Below are 8,445 nucleotides of genomic sequence, written 5' to 3'. Positions count from 1 at the left end.
GGTTAAAAACGTCCGTGATGTTGTATAAATGTTTCCCTTTTGATGCCGCATATTCTCTTCCTTTTCTACGTTTTTTCGTCCACACTGGAGAAACGGGGACAGAATAACAACTACGATATCTGCCCTCAGCTAAGATGGCCGTTTTTATGCCGATGCTCTCTGACGGAAGGACGCGAGTGATGTAAGGACGCACGTAGTGAACGCCGCAAATATTTAAAACCGGAACTACGGGACTTTTGAAATATACGTTGATCAATAGCGATACCAAAACGGACTGATTCTCCTGAGGAAGCCGGCACACTGCCGTCGAAACGTGTCGAGAGTTTGGATTCAAAGGACTAACCTATTGTCTTTGGACACTTTTTGCCAGCTTCTATTGCACCTCTTTTGGATCGATACTGGGCTCATTGGCATAAGTTTGTGAATTTTGTCTGCTTCAATACAGAATTCCCTTCTTCCGGGAAATAGTATTTGACATTAATTTATATGACGGCTTGTGAGACTGCAGCTTATAACCAGTGATAATGACAATGATGTAAAAGGTATTTTTATCTGTAATTGAAGTCTGACATTTTTTGCATCTATTAAAATCTCACTAATACTCTTTAGACATTATTACATTATTTTTAATTGTTATATTAGTAAGACTCATATTAAGAGAGATAGTGATCTTTTTGTTACCACCCTGATTTATTTTATTTTGTTTGCTGAGTGGAGTGGAAATTAATTGGTTTGATGCTAACAAATGCTGTTTATATAAGGTTATAATTTATCAAGCTGAAATGTTGATACAATGTGCTTTTTCGCCTGTTGCATTTTGTATGTGTTAGGCTAGATTTCCACTTGTTTTTTTTTTTGCTAAAAACGCCCATAAAAACGCCAATAGCGCCACCTGGCGTTTTTTTAGTGAAAAACGGCTGCAGCCAGATGTTAGCTGTTCTTCAATAGGAAATCGCAAAATGCCATTTCCACTTGGCGTTTTTCTGTTTGGCGTTTTTTCAGTCCTCTTTGGCGTTTTTCTGCTTTTTTGGGCTCTGTGGTAGTTTTTCAAAATCGTAGCATGTTCACACTCTGGCGTTTTTTGCAAGGAAATCATGGCGTTTTTCCCCAATAGAAGTCTATGGGAGAGAAAAAACGCCATGAAAAAGCCATGTGGGTTTATTGTCTTGGCGTTTTTTATGGCATTTTTTCCACAGTTACAATGCAGAGGATGGACCCAGTATCTGTGTGTCCTACGAGAAATAGGCTGAAAACAAACAGTTTCACACAAAACAAAGTCCTGGACTGGTTCATATTGAATTTTACACCATTTGGAACAAACATGCCATTACAAACAAACATACCCGACGCATCAACTGGATCCTGCGTGCCAAAAGCAACAGCAAACAATTTGCACCATCATTTGGGGCCAATCTTCCCAGAGGAGCAGACATTTGAAATAAAGCATGCCTTACAAACCACAGAAAAGAGACAAAAGGGTCTACCAAGTAAATGACATCAGGAGAGGGCAGATACTTGCCATTTATCCTAATCCCTTTAGCTGGGTGAAACTTCTAACTTGTAAAGGCTGGAAAAACTGCCTAAGGTCAAAAAAAGTAATTTCCACAGAAAGGCTAAAACGCCAGAAAAAAACTGCAGAAAAAACGCCAAAACGCAGGTAAATGCAGTGGCAGTTTTCTTGGCAGTTTTCCTGGCGTTTTTCATCAAGAAAAAAACGCCGGGCAAAAACCCAAGTGGAAACCTAGCCTAAGACTCATAATGATTCATATTTGATGACTAATCAATAATATACTGTATTTTGGACTTGATTCATTTTGACATGTTTAAGATGTTTAAGAATTTTCTGTGTTCTTATGCACTGCATGACTTGTATAGATATTTTTAGATTCTGTTTTTACAATAAATAATATTTTGATTAACTATTGTAATGGTAAAATATATATCGATAACGTCATTATTTTGCAGATGTGATAGAATATTGGTTTTGCCTATGTTATCTCATTAATATCCTTAACAATACTCTGAAATCTCAAAACCAAGAAATGTAACAGTGGATCTGGCTATCTGAGATTTCTTTAAGGATATGAAATATGTTGCATAATACAAAATTTGCAGTAATTTCTGTAACGTTTCTAAATGTTCCTCATTATCTTCGACATACAGTATCTCACAAAAGTGAGTACACCCCTCACGTTTTTGTAGATATTTTATATCTTTTCATGTGACAACACTGAAATGACTCTGCTACAATGTAAAGTAGTGAGTGTGCAGAGTGTGCTGTCCCCTCAAAATAACTCAACACACAGCCATTAATGTCTAACACCTTGGCAACAAAAATTAGTACACCCCTAAGAGGAAATGTCCAAATTGGGCCCAATTAGCTCCTCCCCGGTGTCATGTGACTTGGTAGTGTTACAAGGTCGCAGGTGTGATTGGGGAGCAGGTGTGTTAATTTGGTGTTATCGCTCTCACTCTCTCATACTGGTCACTGGAAGTTCAACATGGCACCTAATGGCAAAAAACTCTGAGAATCTGAAAAAAAGAATTGTTGCTCTACATAAAGATGGCCTAGGCCAAGGGTGTCCAAGTTTTTTCTGCAGTGGGCCACTTCATCAGAATTGTATACGTGCGCGGGCCGCACTCACTGTGCGAAAATATAGCCTTTAATAAAATATGCAGATTAAAATAAAGTAAATTACACAAAACCTTTACTTTTCCTCTCACTGATTTCTGGGCCTAGAAAGTTTTGTGACTACAAATTCCAGATAATTAAAAATGAAATAGTTCTATTTATTCTAGGGATGCACCAAATTCAGGGTTCACTTAGCCGAAACTAAAAATTGCTCCCCACATTTAAAAATAATAAAAAAAAAAAAACCCACACTTTTAATAAAAGTAAGTAACACACCACAACTGGAAAAAAATTCAACAATATGACTTGGCATGATAGGAGTATGATTGCTACTCTCCCTCATATCCAGACAACAAGTAAATGCTGGAATCTAGGCATGATGGGACTGTGATTGCTGTTAGAAATCACACTCCTATCATGCCAAGTCAGCCAGTACATGCTGATACAGGGTGGCTGTAAGTTATGTGCAGACCCCATACTGCTGGCAGCATCAATACACAAGGGGGGCAGCTAACCAGGTTTCAGCATGTACTGGCTGACTTGGCATCATGCCTATGTTCTAGCACTTACACATCCATGCTATCACACACACACTCATTCATTCATATACTCATTCATTCACAGATTCATTCCCTCAATCACGCATACTCATTCAAACACACTCCCCCACCCCTTTACCTGCACTGCAGCTCTCTCGATGCCGCTCACAGACTTCACATGATATCCTCTGTGCTGTACAAAAGACCCTCTCACAGGAAAGCAGCAGCCAGCAGGTTGCCCTGGCTGCCGATCTCACGCGGGCCGCACCTAGAGGTCTCGGGCCACATGTTGGACGCCCCTGGCCTAGGCTATAAGAAGATTGCAAAGACCCTGAAACTGAGCTGCAGCATGGTGAGCAAGACCATACAGCGGTTTTCAGGACAGGTTCCACTCAGAACAGGCCTCTTCAGCGTCATATCCAGAGGCTGTCTTTGGGAAATAGACGTATGAGTGCTGCCAGCATTGCTGTAGAGGTTGAAGGGGTGGGGGGTCAGCCTGTGAGTGCTCAGGCCATACACCACACACTGCATCAAATTGGTCCGCATGAAAGAACCCTCTTCTAAAGATGATGCACAAGAATCCTGTCCTCCGATGAACTTCCGGGTGACGTCAGCAGTGATGCAACCCTGAAGCGAATGCCCAATCTCGTGATCGGCATTTTAAAAATTTAACAGCTTTCCGGCTTTCATGCCGGAAGCTGTTACATCAGATCGGACACCAGAAGGACGGCGATGCTGGCTTCTGCTGTCAGAGGGGAGTCCAGGCTGTCCAGCCTGATCTCCCGTGCAGCGGCAGGGATGGGTCCCTGCCGCTGCAAGAAAGGCAGGCCTTACCGGTACGTCCATAGGGGGATTCTTGGGATGCGTTTTTTTGATGTACCGGTACGTCCATAGGGGACTGAAGGGGTTAAACAGTGCTGCAAAAACCGCAAGTCTATTTAAATCATAAGCCGTGACAAAGATGTACCTTCTCTTTTATATAAGAGGAATATACCTAGGTATCAAATGAATTCAATTCTCAAGAGTCTCCTCTGGGGTGCCATGTTACCGTATTGGCCTGATTATAAGCCATGGGGGTGCGGCCTATAATCGGGGTTTGGCTCACTGATGCACAATTTATATCGCCCCACGCCCGGGACATGCAGTTCCGGGCAGGTGTTTTTTCTCCTTTTTCATTTTGCCTTGCTGTGGGCAGTGCTGCAGGAGACCTGGATCCTCCTCTCTGGCAGCCATTGAATGTCTGCGCGATGCAAACAACTACCGCTGCTGCTGGCACTTCCGCCGGGGCTTCTATCATAGAGCGCCAGCATTACATGACCTTCCGGTGCTCCACCATAGAAGCCCCAGCAGAAGTACCGGCCAGCAACAGCGGAGGTTGTCTGAGCGCATCATGCAGACGTTCACCGGCTGCCAGAGATGAGGATCCCCAGCAGCGCTGCAGGGGACCTGTATCCTCCTCTCTGGCAGCAGGTGAACATCTGTGTGATGGACGCAGACAACTTCTGCTGCTTCCCGTAAAGGGAGCACCTCGCTATAATATGCATTAAAGTGTCTTTTAAATCAACAAGCAAGAGGACAAGCATGTCTAGAGTGTTAACTACCAGAGTATATGTTTGTAACCATTTTATGTTAATTAACCTCATGATAAACCTTGTTTCTCAAATTATACTTCTGCATTTTTATTGGGTATGGGATTGACAGACTTGGCGGTTCCAAGTCTTGACACATTAAAACTATTATGTGTAATAAAATGCTGTAGATAAAGCTATGAATTTATGCAAGCATTGTGTGTGTCAATGTATATCTGGTTTTCTCTGCTATCTCAAGATAAGCTTGAGGTTATTTTACTACCTGTGAATGCCGCATTAAACAATGCAACTTTTCTAAAAATGCATGGCAACAGATCTGTTGTTTTCTGTTAAGCTTAAGAGGATTTTGCTTTAAGAAATGTTACTACACTAAGTGCCTCAATGAAATGTTTTCTAAATTTAAGTGGTCATTCCAATGTACCAGGCAGCTTTTCATACAAAGAATGCATGCTAAAGTACTTTGGCTGAAAGCAGCGAATCATTGGCAGAAAAGTCCTTCCACTGAAATAGATAGGAATCAGTCAGACACCCCTTCATGGACTGATCCAGGGGGGCATCGGGGAAATCAGCTTTAGGGCAAGCTAGCCAGATTGGCCTAGGGGCAATAGGACATGTGGTCACTGGGACATCATTTACATGGTTGGCCGCATCGTCCATGTTCTGTTCCCCCTTAAGACAGCCATGTTGTGTGAGATGGTAGGTCAACTCATGTGACCCCGCATTTCTGGCAAGTGAAGAGCAGATGAATAACTGCGTTTTTACATTATTTTTATCTTCAATTTATTATATGGTGGTCCTGGCATCTGGAACTGCCTGAACATTTCAAGAGGAGGGGGGGGGGTCAGCAGCATTTTGCCATTTTTGGAGGTACAGACTCAGCAGTCCCACCTGCCAGCTTTGCCTCCAAAATGTTTGTGAGCACCACTTTTTCCTCCAAACAGTTTATCAGTGCCACTTGTGTCCCCAGTTTGTCTGTGCCATTTGTGTCCCCAAACACCTTGTCTGTGTCATCTGTGTCTCCAACCAGCTTGTATTGGTCATTTGTGTCCCCAAACAGCTTGTCTCTGCCATCTGTCCCCACCAGACAGCTTGTTTGTGCCACCTGGGTCCCCTAAACAGCTTGTCTGTGCCATTTTTCTCCTCAAACAGCTTGTCTGCACCATCTGTGCCCCCAAACAGCTTGTCTTGTTTGCCTATATAATTTAAATATTTAGGGACCAACGCTTTATATTGAGGACTGTTGGCACGTATGTAATATAAGTATTGCTGTTTTTGATATGTTTGTACGAAGGAAAAAATATTTTTCTCCTTGAGTATAAACTAAAAGGCTCTATACAGTGATAACTCCTGGCTCTGTATATAGCAGCTGTCACGGAGCTGGATAGTCCGACCGACTACCTCCGCTGACTTGTGCTCCCTTAGCCTAGGACAACACACTTTCCCTGGTTCCCCATCACTAGCCGAGACTCAGCCGAGATTACTTTATTTTGGACACACAGGGCTAGCAAAGCACACATTAACATAAATCAAGATACTGGGATACAAACCACCCCCTTACTCTGCCTCCTGGAGACAACAGGGGCAGTAACGGGATTAACAATACAACAGGGTCCCAACCTCCACTATCTATTACTGGCCAAAATCAGTTCAAGGGTTTGGCTGGGGTGAATATCTGTAGTGGTGAAACTGGGGGTGACTTATACAACATGAAATTGAAACAATGGTGGTCACTCCCTGGTTGCAGATCCTGGCTGTCTGGCGGAGATAATCCCCTCAGCAAGTTATGGGATGATATACTGCTGGGGGTAGACACAGAAGTCTTTACAAACCCAGGGCCCATAGTCAATAGGGAGGAGGCTGGCTGTCAGGCCTCTCCAGTGGTCCCAGTGATGGAGGCTTCCGTCACAGTAGCGTAGGTTAGTATTGACAAAGCCTGGTTTATCTATTTTTTGTTCCATTTTATCTCATTGTACATTGTTGTCAGTCATGTGATATTTTGGGGGATTTTCGCTGAACTGATTCTTTATAGCAATGCTAATAAAGTCTGATTTTCTTTCAACTATTATTAGTTACAAGGCCTAGACGGGTGATTAGGATCAAGCCTTTCTGTTGTTTCCCACAGGGTCTTTGATAAACAGTCATGGAGTTTGTCTAGGAGATTGGACTCAGATAGCAATGCCAGAAAATATTATAGTATGCAAAAAAATACCTGAATTAAATATGCAGTAATTGGGTAAGGAAAAGAAATAGACAAGGAGAAGTGAGAGAAAATGTTTTCTTCTTCAGTGATTTTGTTTGACTCACCTCTGTGTGACCCCCTACACACATTTTTCTTAGTGTGTCCTGTCCCATATCAACGTTTAATGCTAAGACTGCATGATACTCTGTATGGGACATTCTCCATTCTGTAAAAACACAAAACCTCTATTTTGTGGTGGCAGAGAAAAAAATTGGAAGTGCCCCTCCTGAGATCAGGTTCTGGATTCGCCCTGGGAGCCACTGTGGAAACTGGCCCTGGGAGCCACTGTGGAGTGGCAGTAAGTACCATATTTGCGTGATTATAAGACAAGGTTTTTTCAGAGCATTTATCTGCTAATATATTAACACATGAGCAAGTGGAGGTTTTGAGAAAAGGTTTGAATTTTGTTCTGGATCAATCCTTTAACTTATACAATACTCTACAGGATGTCAACTGGTTGTGACAATTAAGAAACATTTTTTTACGGAGAATTCTCTAAGACATATTAACACTGTAGATCACACTAAAACAATCCAAAGTGAAATCAATATTTTGGGATCTAGTCAACTCCCGTTGCATTCTTCGTTTGCATATAATGTGTCATTACTCAGCCTTATAGATCTACAGTCTGATCAGTATCCAGAAATGGATTCATGTATTGAAGATACTAAAGACAGATTCAAAACTTCTAATCCATTTTTTTATCCTATAAATTCCCGCACTACATCGAAGGATACATTTCAATATAAGGTGGAACAGGACCTAGCGACTAGACGCCAATAGAAAAAACTCAATTAAAAATCTTACCAAATCACAACATTTGGCGCTTCAGGATCTTAAAACTAATCCTTATTTGATTATTTGTGGAGCTGACAAAGGAGGAGCCACAGTTATTATGGACAGGGCTCTATACGAGCAACTTGTTCTTGATATCTTGCGGGACACTTCCACATATAAACCAATATCTTATGACCCCACTGAGCTAATTAAGCAGAAGTTGAAGCATATAGTGTCTGAGGGCGTTTCTTCGAATATTTTCTCTATTCAACAACAAGAGTTTTTGTGTCCTGATTTCCCAGTTTTTCATGCACTGCCAAAGATTCTTAAAAATGTTTTTCCTCCTCCCCTTTGCCCTATTGTGGCGGGGATAGGGTCAGTGTATGAGAGACTGGCTGCATGGGTGGATGAAATGCTCCAACCTTTAGTTACTCGTACCATATTCGTACCAGGTTATATACGGGATACTAAATCCCTATTATCAGCTATGAATGTTATACCATGGTCAGATGGTTGTTCATGGATGTCATGTGACGTTGTCTCACTTTATTCCTGCATTCCCCATAAACAGGCTTTGGTTGTAGTTAATTTTCATCTAAAAAAAATATAGTACATATAGTATTTCTTTACAGTCATGTTTTGGATGCTTTACGATTTTTGTTAGAACAT

Source organism: Spea bombifrons, chromosome 11 (assembly GCF_027358695.1).
Source record: "Spea bombifrons isolate aSpeBom1 chromosome 11, aSpeBom1.2.pri, whole genome shotgun sequence".
In the NCBI taxonomy this organism is placed as follows: domain Eukaryota; kingdom Metazoa; phylum Chordata; class Amphibia; order Anura; family Pelobatidae; genus Spea; species Spea bombifrons.
This window is presented reverse-complemented; position numbering follows the sequence as displayed.